This window comes from Petaurus breviceps, unplaced genomic scaffold (assembly GCF_028583685.1).
Source record: "Petaurus breviceps papuanus isolate PSGF00001 unplaced genomic scaffold, PetGlider_PUasm1.0 37, whole genome shotgun sequence".
NCBI lineage: Eukaryota > Metazoa > Chordata > Mammalia > Diprotodontia > Petauridae > Petaurus > Petaurus breviceps.
This window is the reverse complement of record NW_027186296.1, coordinates 84,632,769-84,660,100: the sequence shown is the minus strand read 5'-3', so window position 1 is coordinate 84,660,100 and position 27,332 is coordinate 84,632,769. Positions and strand designations below refer to the sequence as shown.

Below are 27,332 nucleotides of genomic sequence, written 5' to 3'. Positions count from 1 at the left end.
ATATTTTTTCCCTTTTGCTTTATTCTTTGTTATACGGGTTAGCTTTCTGGAAAAGGAAGATGTTTCCCTAAGGTAACACTATAAAAACAAAGATACCAATAAAAATGTAGTTTTTAAAGAAAAGCTTAGATAACAACCCATTACATTTACATTTTACCTTACAGTATAATGCAGGTTTTTATACACATTATCTTACTTTATCACAATAATCCCATGGAATCAGCAACGTGGTTATTATTAGCAAAGGCCGTCTAATAAAGTAGAAAGAACAGTGGGCTAAAAATGTGGGTGCCTAAATGCTAGTCTTACTTTTGTCACCATCAGGGTAAAGGATAACAGGCAAGTTAAGTCTCATAACTCCACTAAATATCCATCTACTAATCTATAAAATGAAAGAAGGTAGACTAGATGGTCTCTTAACATTCCTTCCAGACTTAACAGTCTAAGTCTTTTCCATCTGGGTAAAGGAAACAAAATAATAACAACAAAAAAATTCACCACATTTTTGGCTTTAGGCTTCTACTATAATTACTTTACAGATGGGGAAAGTCTCAGAGAGGTAAAATGACTTAGCAAATGTCACATAGCTAGTGAAGGATAAGAAACTAGGCCATCTGACTTGAGGTGATTCAAATTTCTTAACATGATCTATTTTCATCTGAACTTTCTGGGCTATCTTTGGGAGGGAAGGAAGTAAGGAGGGAAGGGAACAAAGAAGAGGGGAATGGAAGGGAGGCAAGGAAGGAGAAGATGAAGAAGGAAAGAAGGGAAGGAGGAGGAATGGAGGAAAGAAGGAAAGAAAAAAGGGGAGAAACTAAGGAAGGGAGGGAAGGAAGAAGGAAGGGAAGAAAGAAGGAGGAAAAGAAGAAAGGAAAGAGGAACTATGAATTATTTAAACAAAAGGATAAACCAAATTTTCATTAAAGACTTTGAACCTCAGATCAAACAACAAAAACAAAAAAATCCCAACCTTACCAGATGAGACTTTTTATTCCACTCTTTGGTCAATTCTGCTCAAGATTGCTCAGCACTTAAGACAACCCCAACTATGCTTGTTCTTAAGCAAAGTAATGTTTAAGAGGCACCACAGACTATATTTCTATAATTAAGGATAATGGAGAAACTGAGCTAAGTAACTGGCAGTTTTTTGAAAACATATTAACTCTACTATTCTTCCTATAAGTTTCCCACATGAAGGCTGTATCTTTGATTTCCAAAGCTTTCAAATAAACTAATCAAAAGTTCAGTCAATCATTTGGGCCACCACTTAGTTGAAAGTTTTGACATTACTATCTATTTCTGGTCCATTTGGACTCCCTTCCACTATCCCCTGCCAGTCTTTCATTCTTTTTTTTTTTCTTTTTGGAGAGGGTAAGGTAGGGCAATTAGGGTTAAGTGACTTGCCTAAGGTCACATGGCTCATTTTCTTTGTGTTAAGTGTCTGAGGTCATATTTGAACTCAGGTCCTCCTGACTCCAGGGCTGGTGCTCTATTCACTGCACCACCTAGTTGTCCCCAGCTTTTCATTCTTAAAGTAAAGCTAATACAACTTTTTGGAGATTAAAATGTCAACTTTCTATGATACTTTTTTGGGGAATGGCTACATTTAAGAGTACAATGCAAGACTACTAAATTAGTGATACCCCTCATTAATCCTAAAGACTAACCAGAACAATTAGAAGACTGGCAGTTAATGCTGTGTCCCTTCCCCCCCCCCACTTCTGTTCATAAAAAAATCTAACCATTCTCTTGTGATCCTAAATTCAAAAATCTGAAGAAGCAGATCAGATTCTCTGCTAAAAAAAAGTCTCTGTACACCTGATTTAGCACAAATGAACATTAATTTTTTTCTTTCTATTTTAACTTTAGAGATAAGTAGTCACTCATTTCAAGAATTTATTGCAGATTATAGATTTTAAGTACCAGAGGCAGAATTTGAATTTGGGTCCTCTGACTCCAAATCTAATGTTCTTCCAAATGAACCATGTGCAGATGTAACAAACCACAACCTCTCTGATCCCCAGATTCCCTACTTGCAAAATGACCCTAACAATAACTGCCTGTCTCACAGAGTTGTTACTTTGTATATGTTTGTGTACAGGAGTTATTCTTTCCACACCATGGCTTTCCATACTGGGTCAGCATAAGAAATTAAACGGGAATTTTGGGGAGTTTTGTGGAAGCCATAGATGACACATGAAGGCTAGCAGATGACACAGAATCTATGACCAAATACTCAAACCAAATTTTACAATAAGGTACTGTAAACACCCTATAAAGGAAAAAAAAAATCAAACTTCTTTTCCTTTTTCTTTTTAAACTTTTTTTTTGGAGGGGGGGGAGGAAAAGCAATTGGGGTTAAGTGACTTGCCCAAGAGCACACGGCTAGTAAGTGTGTTTGAGGCCAGATTTGAACTCAGGTCCTCCTGACTCCAGGGCTGGTGCTCTATTCACTGCACCACCTAGCCACCCCTAAACTTCTTTTGTAGGTATGAAGAGCCAAAAATTTCACATGGATTTTCCAGAATGCAGGGGCACCACAACCCTAACCCTTGAGAAGCATTAGGAATAAGTATATACATATATCACATTTCTAAAGTTCTTACAGGTTTATCCACTACTATTAAGTCCTCTTCTGATAGAGCATAATAATATCCACTATTTCTGTAGCATTTTAAGTTTACAAAATGCTCCCCCCCCCCTGCCCCAAGGCCTTTTGGGGCAGGTAATGTTAAGTATTATGATTGTCATTTTACAGATGAAAAAAACTGAGGCTCAGAAAGGAAAAGGGACTTACCCAAAGTAACACAGTATAATAGTAAGGGAATTTGAAGACCTTCCTTGATTTGAAAATATACTCTGCCCCCTAATAGGCTTAATGTAATCACATGGAGCCTGTAGTAGGAGGAGTTTGCTGAAGGGTGGCGCAGAGCCCAACAGGAGAAGCTTGCTTAGGGGAGGCCTATTTTTCAGGAAGGCCCACACCCTGTTACTTTGTAATTGGGCAGTAGGTCACAAGGGCCATATGATGTTCTCTGACCCTGAAGAAGGCTATATATACCTCTGAGGTGAGGTTTTGCTGTGCAGCTCACTTTGGGAAGAGTTGTATGATTTGACAAGATGAGACTCTGGGCATCCATTGAACCCCGCCCCCAACTTTGAAAACCTAGGTGTTGGTGCTTCTCTCTTTGGTAACTATGTATGTATGTAATGGTCAGACAGCTAGAAGCCCTGTCTGTTGTTCTGCTGAAGTGTGTGATTTTCCCTGTCTATATTTTTGTCTGCTTGTAACTTCTGTTTGTACTTTCTCTGAAGTTCAGGGTGCTTTTTCCTCTAAACTAGGTAAATGATATATGTTTGATTAAAGCAAGATCGTTAACCCTTTTTGAGTTGCTTTCCTTTAGAAAAGCAGATCAAAGAACCTATGCTAGCAGCCATCCTGGGTATGTTAGGGTGCTTGCTGTTAAACACAGGGAGCCTCTGGCAGAACAAAGATTTGAAACCAGATAGTCAGACTTAACTGCAATGTTCTTCTCCCTGATGCCATGCCACAATATCAGGATAGGGTCTGGGTTTTACAAGAAATCTCACAGATTATGGCTCCTTTTAACCTTGCTTGAGACAATACACTTTCAAAGGACTATCCCTCCTCCAAATTGTGAAATAGACAGGGTTTGTTCTTGGTGTCTATTATCTTTCCTATTAATTCCCCCTTCCTAATCATGGCCTGTCCCAAAGTCATAACTTGCTTTTCAGCTGATTGTCAGCTAATTTCTGCTAAGGCATGAGCCAGGTAACTCAAGTATAAAATAATGGGACTCAATGCTAACCTTCTTAGGAGGGTAAGAGGAAAGGATCTGCTTTTAAAGATTTACATCTCTTGAAAATAAAAATCCTTCCCAACACAAATGAATGAAACTATAATGGTGGAACAATAGTCAGTGGGGTTGAATTTGGGGGAAAGTGCCCTCTCAATTTAAGCTTATGGGTGGTAAAAATAATAATTCTCTTTTTTTTTCATTTAAGCAAAACTTAAAATGTGCCAGGTACTATGCTAAATGTTGAAAATAGAAAAGACAAAAACACATTGTCCTTATGCTCAAGTATTTTACATTTTTCATGTGGAAACACACATGCCGTTAAATGTAGCTAAGATAAATATAAAGTGGGGTTTTGAAAAGCACAAACAACTAGGGGCATCAGGAAAGGTCTCAGCCCTCAAAATGAGTCTTGATGAGAGCTAGGAGGAAGAAGAGAAAGAGGAGGAACAGAAAAGGGCAGCATTCCAGGAGTGTGGGACCACTTATGCAAAGGCCTGGAAGCAAGGACATAGCCCAGAACAGACCAGTTAATTCAGCTCTGTTTATAGATGAGGAAGCCCAAGAATAGTTAAATGACTTGCTTAAGATCACACAGGTAGTACATGAGAGAAGCAGGGTTTGACAGGTCCTTTGACACCAAAATCAGTGTTCTTCCAACTATACAGAAGGGATACTGCACTTTGGAAGAGGAAGTGGGCCAATTTGCCTGGAACACAGAGTCCACAAAGGGGAAGGGAGTAACATGTAATCAGTATGGAAAGATAGGTTGGAATCAAGCCTTAAGAGCTTTAAATGCCAAAGAGCTAAATGTTCTAGTACTTTGAAGTTTGCATACAATAACCAAACATACAAGTTGAACCATCCTTCCCTCCCTCCCCTCCAAATAGGATGTAAATATTTACTGAGCATCTACAATGTACAATTCATTCTGCTAAGCACTAGGAGCTACACAAATATAAATAAGATGCAGTCACAGCTTCAAGGAGTTCATATCCTACTAGATACAATAAAATATGCACACAATTAAATATAATACAAATTTAAATATGTGTCCAGAGTACCATATAATCAAATGAGGCAGCATAATGTAGTAGATAAAATACTAGATTGGGATTTAGGAGATCCCTGTTCAAACCCCACTAATTAGCTATGAGATTAGGGGCAATTACTTCACTTTGTTGGGCTTTTGTTTGCTCATCTCTAAAAGCAGAGGGTTGACCAAATGACTTCTAACGTCTTTTGTAGTTTTATCAAATAATGATAACAAAACATTATTATTAATAATTACTAAGTAATCACCAAAATTCCTCTCCCTCCAGCAAAACAAACAAATCCACCATAGAAGCGAAAGTTAAAAAATAGAAAGGTGAACAAACAGGATCAAAATCAAAATTGATATTTTGAAAACAAATTTTAAGTAATTAGTAGCTTATGGTATTATATATGGGCATATTTTTTTCTCTTTATTTGAATGTTCTTGTTGGTGATTGATGTTTTAAATAAAACTTAAAAATAAAAAGCTTACTCTATAAAGCAAGTTATAGAGACTATTTTACATAGCTGTACACCATGACTTTCAACAAGATACATTTCAAATTGGAATCATGTACTGTTGTTGTTTTACTACTTCTTTAATACCACCAAAGGATTAATGATTTGTGGGTGTGGGCTTTCTCTCTGCTGACAAGCCCTGAAAAACTTGGCATAATTCATTACATAGTTATATATACTAGTAGCGTTACCCTGAATAAGTCATTTAACCTTAGTGCCATCTGAAACGTTATGTAGTACTACTTACAGCAGCTCACAAGGTTGTTGAGAGGATCAAATGACATATACATAAAAAAGTTATTAGTATTATTATTCTCTTACTTTTCAAAATGACCTTATAGTTAGTATCATTGCCTTTTAGTTAGATTATTAATTTTCTTTTCTACTAACTCTTGGTTTCTAAGACAAGGAAATTATTAGAAGTAACTAATGACAATATAGTTCCATACAAGGACACTCTCAAGAACTTTAGAATCAATTGAGTGACATGAGAGACATTGGCACAGGACCATCCAGCATGGCATGCCTGCATCAAAGAAGGTGCTGTGCTCTATAAGCAAAGCAGAACTGCAGTAGCTCAAAAAAAACTAAGATGCAGAAATTTAGAAAGAAAAGTTCATACAGGCTATTTGTGCCTGACCTGTGGTAGAACTTTCTGAGTTCTCACTGGTCTGGATCACCCACAGTGAAGACTCACTGTATACCTTCACCCCAACATAGGGATGTCATTTTGATCCTCCTCAAGAATAACAACCAATCAAACAGTTCACAAATAAAACTATACCAAAAGTCTTAGTGCATTTTTAAGCTTTGGTAGCTTTTAGGTTACTGTGCGGAATTTTCATGTAAATTAGATTACTTTAATTTGGAAGTTAAGCTATCATTTATGTCATTAGATTTTTAAAGTATATTGACATTAGTGATTTAGGAGTCAAGGAAAAAAATGCTCTATTAACTGTCTCAAATGAAACTATTACAAACTAATGGCATTTAGCACTTTCAATTAAGTTGTCATTATCACTTTAATTTTCAAGGGGTGATATAAAGACATGGCTCAATTGTATAGGTGACCTACAGAAACATTCAGTACAGCTCTTTATTAAAGGTGACATATGGCTCCTTCAATATACATTAGGATCTCAAATACGGGCAAATTTGAGAGTTCATAGGAATCTCTGAATTTTAATGAGTCTGAGCATATATAATAATACTCAAATGGATCTGTGAACTCAATGATTTGGAGATTGCATCCAAAGATACAGATTGAAATCCATCTATACCTGCCTAACTTGTGTTACTCTTGGCCAAGTCCCCCCCCATAAGTTTACCAGAGGGTTCATTTGACAGGCCTTTCTTTTTCCTGATATTTTGAGGGGACCCCTGAAGCATCCCTGTTGTTCATCTGTCACCCCTTGCCCCTACTATATGACTAATTCTTCTCTTCCTATAATACATTTACTTAACGACACCTTTTACTATTTTTTTGAAGCTCCTCATTAGTTCTATATTTTATGTTGGTTATATGTTGGCTATAAATTCTCATCTCAAATGAAGACATCACCAGTAACCTCTCAAAAAATATGAGTCAATTACATGCTGATGTACTATATGGAAAGCAATTTATAGCATGTAGTGCTAAAAATTCCTTGAGGGCATATTTAGCAATTCATTATTGATTTGGTAATTATTGAATATGACACCTGAAAGTGTACTGCCTTTATTGATTATTCCAAAGGTTTTCACTCAATTTTATAATTATGGTGGCTTATTTGTATACTGCATCTATAGAAAATAGAAACCAATAACACCCTAGTCTTCATTGTGGACATCAAGGCCAACAAGCATCAGATCAAGCAGGCCGTAAAAGAAGCTGTATGACATCGATGTGGCCAAGGTCAACACACTGATGCGGCCCGATGGAGAGAAGAAGGCCTATGTCCGTCTTGCTCCAGACTATGATGCTTCGATGTTGCCAACAAAGTTGTAATCATCTAACTTGCTGTGTGCCCATTCCACCTACAATAAAAATAAAGTTTCCAGAAAAAAAAATCTGTACAACATTAATGAAAAATAAGGTCTATCATTCAAAGGCAGCTATAAAAAGGATACTTTCTTACCAAAAAGAAGGAAAAAGAACTGATAGATATTCTTAGAGCACCTGATAAACAGGTCAAAAAACCTACAAAGATACTTTTATAATAAGCAGACATCACTTCAACAAATAATAGTCTGATGACAAGTACATGCCATTGGATTTATCAAGTGTAACAAAAAGTGTTTTGTCTCTGGATGGAGCCCATGAAATAGCTCAGATCCACGAATGTAATCAAATGGCCTTCTATGAGCAACACTACATGTACTTACCTAACAAATGTCAACAAAAAAAAACATTAAGCAAATGGCTGAGTAACGTAGATTTGTTTAGGAAAATGAAAGATTTATGACAACAATTCAGGACTAGGTCATTACCACCAGACATTTTAGAAGGGTTATCCCTAAAAAGTTTAAATCAATTCAGATGATGCAAGGGAATACTAAATGTGTCTAATACATCATTGAAGGCTAGGAAAAATACAAGCACCTACAAGATACTTAGCAAGCTGTGACCTAGTATCTTGAATTGTAAATCAGAAGTATGCTATATTTTATGAACTGGCAAGTGACAAATTTCTATTCTACAAAATGTCCTTTAGAACTCAACCAAAGATTGTTTTTAGAACTGCTCATAATTGCCCAGACAAAATATTGATTCATATAAAAAAATTTAAGAAAAATATTTTAGATGTTACTATACCAATATTTCCCACTTTCCAAGCTACATGGAATGAAAAAATTTCAAAATAAAGAAACCTAGCAGAAGAAATAAAAATCATATGGAAATGGGATAAGGTACATATCATTTGTCATCCTGTCTGCTACCTGAAGTGTGGAAAATGTTTTTAATGAGACTACAGAAGACTTTTATTCAACTATAAAAAGCAGTATTTTGCCCACCAATGCAGCAACCCACAGAATATGAAATATAAAAGAATAACAGCAAGACAGCAGCTTGTCATGAACCCCAATTCAATGTGAGCTCCATTAAAGAGAAGAATGTTTTTAAAATAATAATAATGATAGACTAGATTTGTGATATTTAGGCAAGTCAATCTCTTTTAATCAAAAGCCAAACTTTTTCCTCTGTAAAAAGATTTTGGTAATGGCAACACACACACACACACATATCTGCCTTTAAACAGATTTGCTGTATGGCTTAAAAAAAATCAAATGGCACTTTTTAACGGACTTATCTGATGTTTTGTTTCCTTAAAAGACTTAGGGGAAAAAAAAACTCTTAAGATGTTTGGCCTTAAAAGTTGAGTTTAAAAAAATTTCAATTATAGAAACTGTTCTAGACAAACAATGAAATGGGATGCAGACCTTTTTGTTCTGAGGCTACATCTACAAGAGTATACAACATAAGAGGACAAAAGAGGGGAGAAAAGCACTTGTAAAAAGAGCAAACTATTCCAAATTTCAGAAATAATATGCAATTAGACAAAAAATTAGAGAGGCCTTCCAAAAAACATAAATGTTTCCCAGACCACATCAAAATCAAACAAAAAATAGACTACTTCTTTCCTCCCTTCACAGGTAAGGAATTAAATCAATCTTCTTTATCATTGAACCAGGATAAATCATTATTGGTCCCAAATAAGCAATTTTCCAAAAATCTTATGGAAGAATATTAGATAAAGGTGAAGTCAAATTGCTTCCCTATTACTGAAAAATATTTCTTTTGACAACTAGATAATGGAACCTATTCATGTAGTACCTATTTGTGTCACCCAAGAGATTATAATTCAATCCAAAATTTAAGCCAAGATTTGGTGAATCAAATACAAAAGGAAACTGTTAATTTCTTATTAATGACACTAAGTTATTATTATAATTATTTAGTACTTATTAAGAACCTACTCTCTGCCATATATTGTGCTAGACGTAAGACAAAAATTCAACAGTATCTGTCAAGTGATTGTGGCCGGATTTGAACTCAGGTTCTCCTGACTCCGGAGCTGGCACTCTATTCAAGCTGTGCCACCTAGCCTTCCTATTTTAAACATCTGATTTTAAAACTTTGATTTCCAGATTCTTTTCCTTCTTCCCTCATCACCCACCCCTACTGGGAGGAAAAGCAATTCAATATAGGTTATACATGTATAGTTATGGAAAACATTTCCATAGTAGATATATTGTGAAAGAATGACTATATTTCCCTCCATTCTATCCCACCCTCCTATTTTCTACTTTGACCCTGTCCCTTTTCAAAAGTGTGTGCCTCTAACTACCCTCCCCCTTCAATCTGCACTCCTTTCTATCATCCCCCTTCTTATTCCCTTCCCCCCTACTTTCCTGTAGGTTAACATACCCAATTTGGTGCATATGTTATTCCCTCCTTAAGCCAAATTCAATGAGAATAAGGTTGACCCATTCCCTTTTGCCTTCCTGTTCTTCCCCTCCACTGTAATAGTTTTCTCTTGCCTCTTTTATATGAGGCAATTTACCCTATTCTATCTCTCCCTATCTCCTCTCATTATATTCCTCTCTCACCTCTTAATTTTATTTTTTAGATATCATCCCTTCCTATTCAACTGATCCTATGCCCTCTATGTATACATGTACACATATGTATTTATACAGACAAATACCCTCCTACATAAGCATATATATGTATGTATACATTGTTTTACTATGTAGAAATGTAAATAGTTCAATTTTAATAAATTCCTTATGATGTCTTTTCCATGTTTACCTTCTCATGCTTCTTGTATCTGAATGTCAAATTTTCTATTCAACTCTGGTTTTTTCATCAAGAATGCTTGAAAGTCCTCTATTCCACTGAATGACCATATTTTCCCCTGTAACATGATACTCAGTTTTGCTGGGTAGCTGATTCTTGGTTTTAATCCTAGCTTCCTTTGACCTCTGGAATATCATATTTCAAGCCCTTTGATCCCTTAATGTAGAAGCTGCTAGATCTTGTGTCATCCTGATTGTGTTTCCACAATACTCAAACTGTTTCTTCTTGGCTGTTTGTAGTATTTTCTCCTTGACCTGGGAACTCTGGAATTTGGCTATAATGTTCCTAGGAGTTTTCTTTTTGGGATCTTTTTTTTTTTTTAAAGCAATCAGGGTTAATTAACTTGCTCAAGGTTATTTCTGGGTGTGGTGCTAAGTATCTGAGCCCAGATTTTATCCCCAGGTCATCATGACACTGGAGCCAGTGCTCTTACTCGCTGAGCCACCTGGCCGCCCCTTTTGGGATCTTTTTCAAGAGGTGATCAGTGAATTTTCTCAATTTCTATTTTGCCCTCTGGTCTAAAATATCAGGGCAATTTTCCTTGAGAATTTCTTGAAGGATGATTTCTAGGTTCTTTTTTTGATCATGGCTTTCAGGTAGTCCAATAATTTTTAAATTATCTCTCCTGGGTCTACTTTCCAGGTCAGTGGTTTTTCCAATGAGATATTTCACATTGCCTTCTATTTTTTTCATTTGTTTGGATCTGTTTTATAGTATCTTGATTTCTCATAAAGTTATTAGCTTCCATTTGCTCCACTCTAATTCTGAAGGAATTATTCTCTTCAGTGAGTTTTTGAAATTCCTTTTCCATCTGGCAAATTTGGCTTTTTAAAGCATTCTTCTCCTCATTGGCTTTTTGGGCCTCTTTTGCCATTTGAGTTAGTCTATTTTTTAAGGTGTTATTTTCTTCAGTCAGGTGTTGACTCTCTTTTTCATGATTTTCTTGCATCATTCTCATTTCTCTTCCCAGTTTTTCCTCTACTTCTCTTACTTGATTTTCAGAATCCTTCTTGAACTCCTCCATGGCCTGTAACCAATTCATATTTTTCTTGGAAGTTTTTGATATAGGAGTTCTGACTTTGTTGTCTTCCTTCCATTCCATGCTTTGATCCTTTTTGTCCCCAAAAAAGGATTCAATGGTTTGTTTGTACTTCCTCTGCTTGTTCATATTGCCAATCAGTTACTTGATAATTGAGCCCTTTGCCATGGTAGAACTCTGCTTCCAGAGAGGAAAGCTTTGTCCCAAATCGCTGGGGTTTTCGCAAATGTTGTCAGAGGTCTGAGGAGGGTGCTCTCTCTACAGACACCACACTGGCAAACTGGCGTTTCTCACCCCAAGACCTCCACCCAAGAAAGTAACCTAGATCCAAGCAGGTCAAAGCAAGAGCCATTACCCTCTGAATGGTTGCTTGGTCCCCCTACTATCTGCAGGCCACAAGATCTGTAGGCCAAGAGCTCCTGAGGCAGCCACATGGCAGATGCTGCAGCTGCAGCCTCCATGCCTCCTCCACCTCTCACTCTGGCAGCAGGGGCCAGACTGTGCCCTTCCTTTCCAACAGAGTTCCAGACTGACCTTTTACTTTATTTTTAGCATTTATGGGTTAAAAAGTCTGGAAACCACCCCAGCTGCAGGTGACTCATCCTCCTGAAGTCTGCTCCATTTGATGCTGGTTGGAGTTGCCTTGGGGCTAAAACCATGTGGCTCATGTGGGACTGTGCTTGGCTCACAGTACACTGCAATGAACCCTTACTGTCATCCTGCCAGGCTGCCTTCAGCAGGAGATTTGTTTCTCTCTGTCACTTTGTGGGTTCTGTCTAGTTGACTTTTTAAAGTATGCACACTAGTATGCTGTTTGATTCTGTGAAACCATGACTACTGCCCTTAAAAAGAACAATTATTTAAAAATTAAATTACAGCCTACAAATCTTATTTAAGGTTATCACAAAAGAATGTAGCAAAGAAGTCCTCCTTTTCCATTGAATGATATAAATGAATTTAAAAACTGAAAGGATTAGAAGAGCAGATGATATAGAGATGGAAAAGAATTAGAGATCACTTTGTCTAGCTCCCCCCCGCACCCCAATTTCCTAACAGATTAATTTAAACCTAGAAAGGTTCAATGATTTATCTAAGCTCACAAAAGAAAGCCTGGTTTAGACTTATGATTCAGGACATGCTCTAAGTTTTTCTACTAACTAGGTGTATAATCTTGGTAAAGTCAGGACTCCTATCCAGATCTCTAATGGTCAGTGGTCACTGTGCCACATTGCTGAAACTAATGCACATAAAATCTAGGGTACTTCTCTGCTGCATTCTACTAAATCTACATTAGAACCAAAAAATGAGATGATGATTTATTAGAGCCTTTGTGTGATACTCTCATTTACCAGTGGTAATATATGGTTATAGAATGGTTGCTTTTCGAAACAATAAAAAAGGCAACATCACAGAAAAATGGAATTTCAGAGTTGAATATAACTGCTAGTGGTCATCTAGTCCAAATTATACCGAAAAAAAAATCCCTGGACGTAAAATCTGACAAGTGTTTATCCATATTTCTTCTGGAGTTTTCAAGAGGAGAAAGCCAGTACTTCTTGAGGCAGACTATTTCACTGACAGATAAGAAGGAAGAAAGGAAGGGAATGAGGGGTGGAGGGAGGGAAACAAACAAGTATTTATTGTTTGCTATGTGCCAGGTTCTGTGGTAAGAGCTTTACAAATATTATCTAATTTGATCCTCACAACAACCCTGGGAGATATGTAGTATTATTTTTTCCATTTTATTGTTGCGGAAACCAAGGAAGATTAACAGATCAAAAGACTTGCCCAGGGTCACATAACTAGTGTTATAAGGCCATATTTGAACTCAAGTCTCCCTAACTGCAGGTCTAGAACTCTATCCACTATGCCATGTAGCTGCTCAAGAAGCCCTGCCCCTGCCACAATGGTTGTGGGACGTTGGGCAAGTCATTAACTTGAGTAAATTCTAAGACTGTAAGTTGCAGAGAAGATGCTGGAAGGATTTTGGTACCTTTAACTACAACAAAGAAGTAAGAGGGAAGTTCAGGAGAAAGGAAGGTTTGGGGGGAAAGAAACAGTTGTTTTGGACATGATGGATCTGAGATGTGTATAAAACATCCAGGTCAAGATATCTGGGAGGCATATGGAGATGCCTGATGGTAGCTCAAGAGACAACTAGAGAATATACAGATTGAGGAATCATTCTGTACAGAGATGTTATTTGAAGTCATATGAAATATAAGATCACCTAGTAAGATAGTACAGAGCTAGGGTTATCAATCTGAGGTCAGTGAACTTTTAAAAAAGTTTGTATTTCCCTATAAATAGTTTCCTTAGTAATCTCATGTATTTTATTTTGTGAATTTAAAAGATTATTCTGAGAAGGGGTTCATGGGCCTCATCAGACTGACAAAAGATTTGATGACACAAAAAAGGTTAAGAGCAAAAACAGAAGTGGGCTCCAGATAGAGCCTTGAAGACATCAAGAGTAAGTATGTATGAGACGAATGGCATGAATGAATAACATGGTATAAATGAAAAACCAGCAAAGGAGACAGACAGAAAAAGAGCAGCCAAACAGGTAGGAGCAGAATATGGAAAAAATAGTGTCAGGAAAACTCAGAGAAGAGAGAGTATGCAAGAGAATGAACAACAGCATCAAATGCTGCAGAGATGTCAATAAGAGTAAAATCTGAGAAAAATTCATTAGATTTTTCAGTTAATAGAGCACTGGTAACTTTGGAGAAGGCAGTTTCATTTGAATGCTTAGGTCAGAAGTATTCTTAATCAGAGGATTAAGAAGAAAGTAAGAGAAGAGGAAGTAGAGGCATGGAAAAGAGATGGTTTCCTCAAGGAAGTTAGCTATGAAGAGAATAAGAGCAGGAGTTAGTGGATAGTCTAAGATCAAGCAACAGTTTTTTAAGGATGTGAGAAGACAGCAGGGAAGCAGCCAGTAGACAGGGAGAGACTGAAGATGAGACAAAGTGATGATGACAGTGGAGGCAATTTAGGGAAAAGTATTAAGGGGATGAGATCAAGGACATCTGTAAAGTAGTTGGCCTTAGTAAGCATAAAGGCCATCTTTATCTGAGATCGGAATGAAGGAGGAGATAATGGGGTAAGATACAGGAATGATATGAGAGGAATAGGGGAGCCAAGAGAAAACTTGGTGAATGTTCTGTTTTGTTTTGTTTTTTTCAGTGAAATAGGAAGTGAAGTCCTCAGTTGAGAGGGTGAGGCAACAAAGTATCATGGGATGCTTGAAGAGAAATGAGAATATTTGAACAGCTGCTGTGGACAGTAGGACAAGTAATCAATTTAGGGGGTGAAAAAAGAATTCTTTTGCTGCTGTGAGGGTACAGTTGTGATTGCATAATATAAATTTATAGCAGACTCAGTCAAAAAGATTTTCTGATTTCCTTCAACTCCATTCAGCAGTGCCCCGATTTTGCCTCACCTGCTCATGCCTATCTACATTCATCCTGCTACCTTCCCTACTACTACCATTTTCTGTACATGCCATTTTAAAATCTAAGTTCGCTGGTGAGTTCCCGAAGTATATATCCTGGCCTCTTTGGACAACTCCATCTTCATCCTCATTGTAATTACTACTTTTGATGTTTTGCAGTTTCTTGCTTGAGGCTCAGCTTCAGAACATTCCCCATGAGCTGACTTCTGCAGAATTTTAGTAAAGGGATACTACCACCCACCCTTCCTTTGAACGCTTTAAAATGTTTTCTCCTAGAAATACATATTGTAACCAATCTTTGAATATTATGTCCATACATTTTTCATTTAACTATTTTTCCTCAAACCATATAAAATGGAAATTTTAAGGTATCAGACTGAGTAAAAAAACGTTTCTTATTGAAGAGGGTTTTTTTGGTCAATAGTCCAGATGATTATCTATATTGGAGAAATTAATGAATTAAATATGTGACTGTTCAATTCACTGAGCCAGGGTGGATGAAAACAATATCTACAGAGCTTGCTTCTAATTTGTAGTAATGTTTGGTAGGGGAAAAAATCTCGTTTTACAGTTTGAATACATTCATTAGATCTTTGTGCTTTATACATTATATTCCATACTAAGAAATGTCTCTAAGGAGACATAAAATTACAATGAATATATTAGGTGCCACATAATCTTAGCACTGGAGGAGACATTAGAGAGCATTTAGTCCAACAGCTTTATTTTATGGATGAGGAAACTGAAGTCCAGAGACAGAATCAATCTGGGTCATATTTAGTAAGACAGAACTAGAACTGAATGAAGCCTCTTCACTCCTAGTATATATTGGCTTTCCCCTATACAATAAGATACTTAAAACAAATGTTTTTCAACAAAACTCACACAAATCTTGCCTAATTATAAAGTCTATTGCCATTTACATATACCTAGCTATATTCCTATAAAAACAAGAAGCTTAGCTTTTAGGAATTAAATTGCTCAGTGGATAGAACACCAGGCCTGCAGTCAGGAAAACGAGTTCAAATCCAGTCTCAGACAGTTAATTGCTTTGTGACCCTTGTAATAACTGCCTTTTGTATGTTACAAGATTATGATAGACCTGGGCCAAGAGTCTAAAAAAACAGCATCCTATCTAATTCTGGTCTTGCCACCTGTTAGCTGGGGAGTTTAGGGCAAGTCACTTCAATTTAATAAGCTTATTGTTAATAAGTTTAAGGATCTATTTCGAAAATGAAATGGCCCTCATTTTTTACTGGGGGAAGGAGGAACACAGTATGCACACAAATAAATATAGCACAAGGAAAATTGAGAAGGGAAAGAATACTGACAAATGAAAAGATCAGATAAAGTTTTTAGAGACATAGTGGTACCCTAGTAAAGTCTTTAAAGGAAAGACACATATTTAGATGGTTGGAAATTAGGGAAAGCATTCAAGCCACAAGCAACAGTTTATGATGATAATGAATACACCAAGGTAAAGGTAGATGGATTATCAAGTGTGGAGCATTCTGGTTGGAACATGCTACTTTCATGAAGGAGAGGAGTATGAAATAAGGCTGGAAAAGAGAGATAGGATTATAGAGGGATTTAAATATCTTTTTAAGGAATGGATGTTTTATCCTGCACGTGGGGAGAGTCCTGGCAGTTTTAAAACAGGAGTAGGAAATGATCAGACCTGTGCCTTAGGAAGATTATTTTGGCAATTTATATGGAAAACAGAATGGAGAGGGGAGAGGAGAGGAGCAGGGAGATTAATCAGGAGGCTCACTGTATGTAGCCCAAATGAGAGATGATGAGGACCTCAAGTAGTATGTCAGCTATGTAAATGAAGTGAAAGGTTAGGTGAGAAATGTTATGGAGGTAAAACTGACAAAACTTGGCAAGTTACAGGAGGTGGGGATGAAGGAAAGGGAAGTGTCAGGATTGACTGCAAGGATGTGAAACTGGGCTAGAGGAGAGTAGTAGTACTCTAAAGAGAAATAGGGAAGTGTGGATGGGTAATAAGCAGTGAAGATAATGAGTCCTTTTTTCCGCTTTGAACATAAAATCATAGAAGTAGAACTAGAAGGAACTTCAGAGGCCAACCAATCCAATCCTCATTATAGCAGAGCACATTCAAGGCCCAAGAGCTTTAGTGATTTGCCCAAGGTGACTAAGGTAGTAAGTAACCCTCAAAAGTAGTATTTGAATCCAGGTCCTCTGAATCTAGAGCCAGTGCTCAGTCCACTGTACCAGTTGTCTCCTACTGCTGACTGTATTTTGATTTATTGTATTTGTGCTTTGTCTAGAACAAGATCTGTAGAAACACTGCTCTAGAAGGGACCTCAGAAGTCACTGAATCTAACTCCTTTGCTTCACCAATGAGGAAACTGAGGCCCAGAGAAGTTAAATGATTTGCTTCAGTTCACAAACTATTTTTTAAAAAGTGTTTCTTAGGGGCGGCCAGGTGGCTCAGCGAGTAAGAGCACCAGCTCCAGTGTCGGGATGACCTGGATCAAATCTGGGCTCAGATACTCAGCACCACACCCAGAAATAACTGGCCGTGTAACCTTGAGCAAGTTACTTAACCCTGATTGCTTTAAAAAAAAAAGTTTCTTTTTTTCAATTATATGGCAAGAATTTTTGATATTCATTTTTTATAAAATGTTGAGTTCCAATTTTTTCCCTCCCTCTTTCTCCTCCTGCCTCCCTTATACTGTAAATAATTTGATATAGGCTATATATATATATATATATAAAATCATGTAAAACAGATTTCCACATTAGTCATGCTGTGAAAGAAGAAACAGAACAAAAGGGAAAAAAAAACACAAAAAAGTGAAAATAGTATACTTTGATCTGCATTTGGATATCAGTTCTTTCTCTGGATGTGGATAGAATTTTCCATCATGAGTCTTTTGGAACTGTCTTGGATCACTGTATTGCTAGGAAGAGCCAAGTCAAGTTCTTGAGAAAAGATCTGAAACTGGTATGATGAAGTGATATTCAGTAGGCAGTCACTGACAAAGAAATAGAGAGATTATAGTTGAATTTATAGATATCGGAGTCATGCACACAGAACACTGGAATGCACAGGAGTTAATGAGATATCCAAGAGAGTCTCAACCTCTCTGGGTCTCTATTTCCTTATTTCCTAAATTATGGGCACTGAGATACCTTCCCATGTTGATCTTTATGAACAGAGAAGATACTGAAATGTTTAAGATTACAAATTGCAGACACAGTAGGGCTTTCTGTGTGTTACAAAGTAATCAACATTCTATCTATTTACAAAGTAGTGACTAGACTGGATGGATATGAAAGATGACAGACATACTGTGGCTTTTGTGTATGGGACAACAAGAAATCTAATGCTCCAGATCAGTGGTTTCAAGCACAGGTAGGAAGGGATCCCTGTGGGCTACATATTGACTTAGAAAACAAGTTTACATTTTTTATGTTGTATTTTTAAAATTTATTTTGCTACATTTCTCAATTATATTTCAAGCTGGGTTCAGATCTCTGGAGTTCTGTGGCAGCAGCCTACAAGGTTGATACCTTTTGTACTAGAATATTATGAGTCATTAGAACTAAGGAATTATAATTTTAATGTTTTAAATTTCATTATCATAGAACCATACAGAATATTAGAGCTGCAAAGAGCCTTAAAGATGATCTAATTAAAACTCCCTGTTTGACAAATGAAGAAAGTGATGTTCAAAGTTGATTTCCCAAGGTCATACAGTTAGAGGAAAAATCATACCTAGAATCCTAGTATCCTGAGTGCCCATTGCAATACTCTTTCTAGTATACCACACTGAAGTGTCATTACTATAATGAGCTTTTTTGGTGACAGCAAAATGAATATTGGGAAGAGACTAGACTATTTTTCTTCGTCTTTTAAATTAAAAAATTTTATTGGTGCCTTTTGTCTTCAGATCACAGCCATTTCAATACCCTCTTCCATGAACATTCCCTTGTGACAAATAAAAATAAGCAAAATATTCAATATATTCAAAATATTCAATATATCTAACAATATAAACCCTACACACACACACACACACACACACACACACACACACACACACACACACAGGCACAGACCCAAGATTGAGATTACTAGGCAAAGTAATTTCAAATTAACACCTAGAATAGTTGGATTAATTCATAACTCCACTGGCCATTTTATTAATAATGTACCTGTATTGCCAGAAGCCTTTCAATATTAACTGTTCTCATTTTTATCTTTGTCAATTTGAATGTTGTAGGGTCAAAATTCAGAGTTAATTATTTTTCTTGGACTTCTTTTACATGATGAGGTTAAACTACATGTCCTATAAATATTTCTTCCAGTTCTAGATCTATGATCCCATGAGCCTTCTAATACTGATATGAATCATATTTTCATGAAGACATTTATAGTCTGCCATTTTTTTTTCTGAAAATTATTCCTATACAGTTATCTATGGTTTGGTATTTTGCATATGTGACATTACTTTTTTTGTATCAGACTTTCACCTTTTTTTCTTTCTAAAGTTTTATATTTTATGAACTGAACTATAAGGTAAATTTACATGAAGAGATGTTCTTAATTTTCATAGGGCTTCATTTTTTGAATAACTACATATATGCCTTAAATGTTTTACATTTTTCTTATGACATCTTCATGCTGTTTTTTTTAAAGAAATCTAATTTGTTCTGCTCCTTTTATTTTAAAATAATCGTTTGTAGGAGGGTTTTTGTTGTTGTTTGTTTTTTTAGATTTTTCTTTTTGTTTTTTGGAGGGGGAGAAGGTAGGGCAATTGGGCTTAAGTGACTTGCCCAAGGTCACATGGCTAGTTTTGTGTTAAGTGTCTCAGTCCAGATTTGAACTCTGGTCCTCCTGACTACAGGGCCAGTGCTCTATTTGCTGTGCCACCCAGCCACCCCAAAACCTATGGACTCTTTCTCTGAAGAATCTTTTAAAATGCATAATATAAAACACAAAACTGTATGAGAAACCAATTGTATTAAAACACAATTATCAAAAATATGAAAAAAGCAAGTTCATGGATCCCAGATTGAGAACTCCTGATTATAGGATGACAGAATTTCTTCACTGAATTCTTTTCTAATTAAAATGATCTTTTTTTCTTAAGAAGGAAATGTGTACATATTACATTAGCCATTGAGTAAATAGCCACTAGGAAAATAATAGCATTTCAATTAGACTATAATTATTTAAATGAGTTTTGGGGGAGGCGAAACTAAGTAGACAAAAGAGAATGATAATGACTTATGTTGTCTTTTTATAAACATTATCCTTGATCCTTAGAATGACTCTACTGGCAAAGCAAGAATTGTTATCCTCATCCCTACCTCTGGGCATCAAATCCCAGCTAAAATTCTACCTTCCACAAGAAGCCATTCCTAATCTGCCTTTATACTGGTACCTTCCCTTTAATTATCTCCATTGTGTGTACGTACAAACACACACACACAGAAAATCTTGTCTGTACATAATTATTGGAATGCTCTCTTTCCCATCAGACTATGAACTCTCTAAGAATAGGGACTGTTTTGTTTACTTTTGTTTATATCCCTAAATTGAGCACAATGACTACCCCATGGTGGGTGCTTTATAATGCTTATTGATTTTGCTCACCTACATTTTATGGATTAGGAAACTGAGGCTCAAATAATTTTAGTAACTTGCCCAATGTCATTTGGTTAGTAAATAGTAGAGAAGGGACTAAAACCAAAGCTTTCTAACTCAAGGTCCAAACGAGGGGCAGAAGACTACCCATCAATCCTCAAATGAGATAATGTTTGTAAAAGATGCTTAGCACAGTGCCTGTCAGCAAATGAGCACTACATAAATGCCTATTCCCTTTCCAATCACCTAACATTTGTGTTCACTAACATAAACACCAATGATTTTTTTTTTTGTTTCAGCTTTCCATGATTAAATTCAAGGAGAAAGTGAATACACATACACACTATGTATATATATGACATGTCTGTGCGCACATGTGTCAGAGCCAAATGAGGCTCCTGAATCACTAGAAAGATTACCAAATATAGATAGATTACTAAATATAGATATACTGCTAAATATGAGCTAATGGGTAAATTGAGCTGTTTTTCTAACCAACTATTGTGATTTAGGTTTGGGACATTTGACTCATAAATCCATCCTTTAAACCAGGAATATTTCTTTTCCCATACATATTCAATTTTAAACTAGCAAATCAAATTATGAAGTATTTTTTAAAAAATCTTTGTTTTGAAGGACATGTAAATATTGGCATTGACTAACCATCTACCATATTAATGAAAATAACACATCTAATGCTAAATAGTATTTTAACAAGATCTTTGTTTTGGGTTTCTTCTTTTTTGTAGAGCAATTCATAATGAAACCAAATCTTTTCACACTTGCATATGTTTAAAATATAGGTTCATAATGTCACTGACACATAGGTAGCCTGAGGTGGTTGTGTAGTTTCTACAAACTAAGGATTGTGAAACTTGCAGTATAAGTAATGTGATGAAATGCGGCCCTATACCCAAGCCCTTCCACTTGATGATTTAAATTTCCTTCTTTGGGCCACCAAGGGACATGGAAAAAGCAAATCAAAAAGGGAGAGTTTTTTCTTACCAAAGACCATACCCTTGAGTCCCTCTGGCTTTGGCAGTACCCTTCTTTGCTTTCTTCTACCTTGTTCACTAAAGTCTAGGTCACACAAAAACTTACAATAACCAAACAGTGCTATGATGTGAGAAAATTATGGAGTACAAACTGCACATAGTTGAGTTTGCAATTACACTCAATGGAGCCTATATTTAAAGTGCTCAATTCTACCAATGCCACAAAGGGTAACATAGATTTCAAAAAGCATTAACCCACATCCTTTGGGGTGTGGTTTTTATCATTCCCCATTAGTTCACAGGTCCTTCTACTAGGCCTTGATCTTTGGACTCAAATGACTTGGGGCTCCAATTCTGACTGCCATTTATTGCCTATGTGGCTTTGAGGAGATCATTTCCCCAATTTAGGTTTCACTTTCCTGATCTGTGAAGCAAGTTGATGGTATTGGAGGGCTGGACTAAATGATCTTTTAAAAATATCATCCAATACTAAAAAATGTCCTATTATAAACCTCTGGGGCAGCTAGTGGTGCAGTGGTGCTGTGAAGGCCTGGAGTTGGGAAGACCTGAGTTCAAATTCTGTCTCAGAAACTTACTAGCTATGTGATCCTGGACAAGTCACCCCTGTCCGCATTAGTTTCCTCATTTGTAAAGAGACCAAGTAGGAAATACCAAACCTCTAGTGTCTTTGCCAAGAAAACTCTAAATGGGGTCACAAAGAATTGGATGTGACTAAAACAATAGAACAACAACAAAACAGTGGGTGATTAAATCAAGAGAACTCCAGATGTTGAAGAATAGGATGGAAGACCTTTTATTTTTTAATTAGTGTGAGTGTGCTGTTATTTAAGATATGAAACATTACAAGGTATCCAAGAAAGTTGCTAAAACTGATTTTATTATAGATGGTACAGAGAAACTATAAAATTGCTCTAGCTATGTAAGATTGATTACAGTCATGTCTCATTACCATGCAATGTAATGACTGCATATCATTAACTATGTGTCAGATTAATTTTGTATGTTTTATTTATTACAAAAGTGGGTTTATATAGTCATACTTTGTTCAGTACTATAAAAAGGAGGTGAATATTGATTCTGCCTCTTTCACTTAGCCATGTAACTTTGGGCAAGTCACTTAATCTTTTGGTTTTATGTCTCATATCTCTGAAATAAGGATATTAGAATAGATTTTGCTTTAACATTCTATTATTTTGTGTTTTGCAATTATCAAATTCTTTTCCTGAACAAGTTATTTTGATAGGGCCTGACATTCTCAGTATAACAGTCATTACTTTCTTAAACTACCATCAGCACATGGAAGGAGTGATTCATTTTGTAAAGTAGTACCAGTATCTTCTCAATGTATTTTGTCAATTCTTGCAGTTTTCTATGGATTCTTCAGATTCTATGGTGTCTTTAGATGTCTTTTTGCTGATTTCATTTTCTTCCTGTTTAAATACAGCAAACTAGAGTTCTCTTTTATTTGTAAAACTGCAAATGCAACAGAGTTTTCAAAACTTAGGGAGTGCTAGGAGTTGACTTCCTGTAGGGAATTTTTTTGTGTATGGAATACATGCATTGCCATAAAGAAAACAAGAATATGAAGAAAAGTTAGAAAGATACATGTTCAATATTAAAGCATTCCTAGCTCACAGATTAAATCTTAATAAAAGTTTTTGGGAGGTGAAACATTAGAAATGATGCCATGTATATTTCCCAGCTTGTATTTTATAAAGAGATGTCACATCACTAAAAACCAATTATTTGATTCCAGACTTGGGTGAGAAAATACTCAGTGGGAAATGGAAGTGAGTATGTAAAATCTCTGCCAGTACTGACTGAAAGGCGGTCAGCATGCTTGATTATCTGAAACAGGAAGCTGGTGGTACAGTGGTTAAAATGCTGGGCAGTCAGGGAAACTTGAGTTCAAATTTGACCTTAGATACTTAGTAGCTATGTGACCCTAGGCAAGTCACTTAGCCTTTGCTTGCTTCATTTTCCTCAACAACAAAAAAAAAATAGGGATAATAAGCACCTGATTCACAGGGTTGCTCAAATGAGGTATTTGTTAAAGCACTTAGCACAGTGCCTGGAATATAGTAAGTGCTATATAAATGTTTTTATTCCCTTTGTTCCCTTCCCTCAGTAACAAAGGGATTTGTATTTGTATTTCTAAATAACTGACTTGCAATTCTAATTTTTTAGTAGTCGCCTATCAGTAATAATTGTTATTTGCCAAGTACTCAATCCTCAGTTGAAATATAAAATGGATAGTGCATATGGGGCTTTAGAACACTATGTACAGTTGAATTTAATTATTAGACCTTTAGTTTTTGTAGCAATAGGCATGTTTAATCAAAATCCAAAAGTTTATGATACCATTTAATTATTTTTTGCTTACAGAAAAATCATAACTAATCTTTCGATTGAGAATTTTCTTCTAAAGTCTTGAGTCTCCTTTTTTTTTTCAGAAAGCGCCTAAATTAAAATCGAAAATGTTCTGAATTCCATAAAAACTTCAGAACTGTGCCTGTTAATGAATTATCTATTTATAGTTGTTTAGAAGATGACTGTGTCTGGTTTTTTGTTTTTTTACAAAGATTATTTGATTAAAGAGTGGGGAAAGAGGGCAGCTAAGTGGCACAGTGAATAGAGCACTGGCCCTAGAGTCAGGATGACCTGAGTTAAAATTTGACCTCAGACACAACACAAAACTAGCTGTGTGACCATGGGCAAGTCACTTAACCCAATTGCCCTGCCTTCCTCCCTCCAAAAAGAAAAAAAAGAGGGGGGAAAAGAAGGGAACAAAAATTTCGCACTTATGTGCCAGGCACTGTGCTAAAAGCTTTACAAATATTATCTCATCTGTGTTTCACAGCAACTCTGGGAGGCAGTTACTATTATTATCCTCATTTTCCATTAAGGAGGCTGAGACAGACAGATTTAGTGACTTGCCCAGAGTCGTTTTGTTATTTGTCATTGTTGCTATTTGTCTTTTGTGCTCAAAGAAGACCATGACATCAGGAAAGAGATGTCATGACTTGCAAGTGAACTGGATTTAAGTGAAGCAGGGCTGTGCAAAGTCATCAGCTTCACTCTCTCCTCCTTAGCCATCAAGGTCCAGTGGCAAGATATAGATCAGAATGACTGGAGATGGCCCCCAGGTTTCAAGTAAAGGCCTAGCAATGAACTACATTTTTGTTCTTTGAGGATCAGTCAAGCTAACCAATTGAACTAACAAACATTAAGTGCTTAATTCTGACCCAAGCACCCTGCCAAATAATGGGGATACAAACACGAAAATAAAAGAGGCCTTTCCCTCAAAAAGTTTACATTATACTGGGGAGTCATGTGCCTAGATAAGCATATACAGGCTATATACTGAATGAATACAAGGTTTGTTTCAGAAGGAAGGACACTAGCAGTTAGAAGGAATGGTGAAGGCTTCATGTAGAAGGTGGTGCTTGAGCTGGGTCCTGGAGGAAGTAAGATCCTAGTAGGTTAAAAGGAGGAAGGAGGTGAGCCTAGGAGACAGGCACTGCTAAGGCACAGATCAACACATTTATAGAGTGCCTATTACATTGTAGGCGCTATGTTAGGTGCTGGGATTCAAGTACAAAGAAACAATGCTTACCTGAAAAGAGTTTACATTCTAATGGTGGAAGAAGAGGGGAACATGTAAAATATATTAAGCAAAAATCTAAAGTTAATAAATACCTTTAAAAACAATGCAGTTAAATATATGGTAGTTAAGAAGGAAGAGTGCTGTCATTTGGGAGAAGCAGGAAAGGTTTCATGCAGAAGATGGTGCTTGAATTGCATCTTTAAACAAGGAGAGGGCCACTCTGAGTGGAGGTAAGAAAGGAGTAAATTCTAGTCATGTGGGATGGCCAGGACAAAGGCATAGAGAGCAAAAATATGAGTGTTGTGTGTGAGAAACTGAGAGAAGGCCAGTTAGGCTGGAGAGAAAAATGCAGAAGAGGGAACAATGTCCAGGACCAGAAAGATGGGTAGAAGCCAGGTTGTGCAGTGCTTTATTTTTTTTTATTTTTATTTTTTTGCATTTTGGAGGGCAACTGGGGTCACGTGTGTGCAGTGTTTTAAAAGCTGAACAAAAGAGTTTATATTTTATTATAGAGGCAACAAGACGGCACTGGAGTTGAATGACTAGAGGAGATCTGTTTAAGGAAAATGATGTTGACAGCAATGGATTATAGAGAGTAGACTGGAGAGAGACTTAAGGCAGGCTGTAGTAATAACTATGTGAAAGGTTATGAAATCCCTGAACTAAGATAGTGGTTGTTGAAATAGAGAAAAGGAATCAGAGACAAGAGATGTTATGAAGAAAAAAATAAGCAAAATTTGGTAACTGATTAGATACAGGTTTGGAAAAGTGGAGGGTTTAGGGCTACAGATACATTCAGCTTCAGACATGTTGATTTTAAGATGACTCCAGGATATCCAGAATCAGGACATGGTGTGTTGTGTATGAGAAATAGCAAATAAGTCAATATAGCTGAACCACAGAGTACCTGGAGGGGAGGACTGCATATGAAGACTAGAGAGACAGGCAAGGGTGGATTGTGAAAAGCTTTAATAGCCAATCACAGCAGTTTATATTTGGTGCTAGAGATAATAAGGAGCCACTGGAGTTTACTGAATGGGGGGGAGATGGTTGACATGGTCAGGCCTATACTTCAGCAAAATCATTTTGGTGGTTGTATGGTTGGACTGGAAATGATACTTGAGGAAAGAAGACCAAACAGGAAGCTGCTGTAATAGTCCAAGTAAGAGGTAATAAGAACCTAATCCATGGGGTAACTATGAGAGTAAAGAGAAGGGAAGATATTTGAGGGATGTTGTAGAAATAGGAATAAGAAGATTTGGCAAATATTGACATGAGTTAGATGGGTGAGACTACGGAGTCCAGTATGATGCTGACACTGAAACTGAGAACCTGAGAGATTGGAAGAATGGTGGTGCCATGGATAAGAACAGTGAATTTCAGAAAAGGGGAGGATTTTCTGTTTTGGACATGTTAAATTTGAGATGCATTACAGCAGGACATCCAGATTTAAATGCCCGGTAGGCAGTTGATGTGGGACTGCAGTGAAAGACTCAGACTAGGGCTTAGATGTATATATCTGGGAGCCATCTGCATGCAGATAATCTAAGGCCTGGTAGCTGTGAGGTCACCAAGTGTGTATAGAGTATAAAGAAAAGGATAACCATGAGAAGAGAGTGTCATGAAAATCTAGGGGAGAGAAAACAGTCAACATGCCAAATGCTGCAGAGAGATAAAAGAAGGGTTAGGATAAGAAGGCTCAGAACCAGAAGGATAGCCATGAGGGGGCGAATTATTTTCTACCACAGTAATTCAGAAAACCTACTCTAAGGCGAAAAGAGGCTTCTATCTGCTTGGATGTTTAAATACTGAAGTAAATTAAGGAAGGGAAGATGAAAAGACAATAAAGTGGTTTCCAATTCAACAAACATTTGTTATGTAACTTGTTTTTGCAGAGCACTGTTCTATGCACTAGAACCCAAAGATAAATAATGCACAGTCTTTTCTCTCTTGGAGCTTGCAATGTAGTAGGGAAAATGTCATATAAAGACATAACTTTAGGGGCGGCCAGGTGGCTCAGCGAGTAAGAGCACCGGCTCCAGTGTCGGGATGACCTGGATCAAATCCGGGCTCAGATACTCAGCACCACACCCAGAAATAACTGGCCGTGTAACCTTGAGCAAGTTACTTAACCCCTATTGCTTAAAAAAAAAAAAAAAAAAAAAGACATAACTTACTTTTTGTACAAAAAACATAATAGATGCTTGAGAAGTACCAAGAGCCATGCAAAATGTAAGAAACATTCAGACTAAGGAGAAAAAAATAACTTCCACTGGAGAAGGTGAGAAATCGGGAAAGGTTTGATGAAGGAAGTGGCATTTGAATTGGATCTTGAAATCTGTTACTTATTAAACAATTACAACATTTAGGAGTATTTACAAATGCTA

The 27,332-nt window shown here is 36.7% G+C and overlaps 1 protein-coding gene across 14 annotated transcripts in view; it reads right to left on the bottom strand.

The window, feature by feature from the left end:
• Positions 1–27,332, bottom strand: part of ADD3 (adducin 3) — a 180,877-nt gene that overhangs the window by 118,892 nt on the left and 34,653 nt on the right. The window lies entirely within an intron of this gene.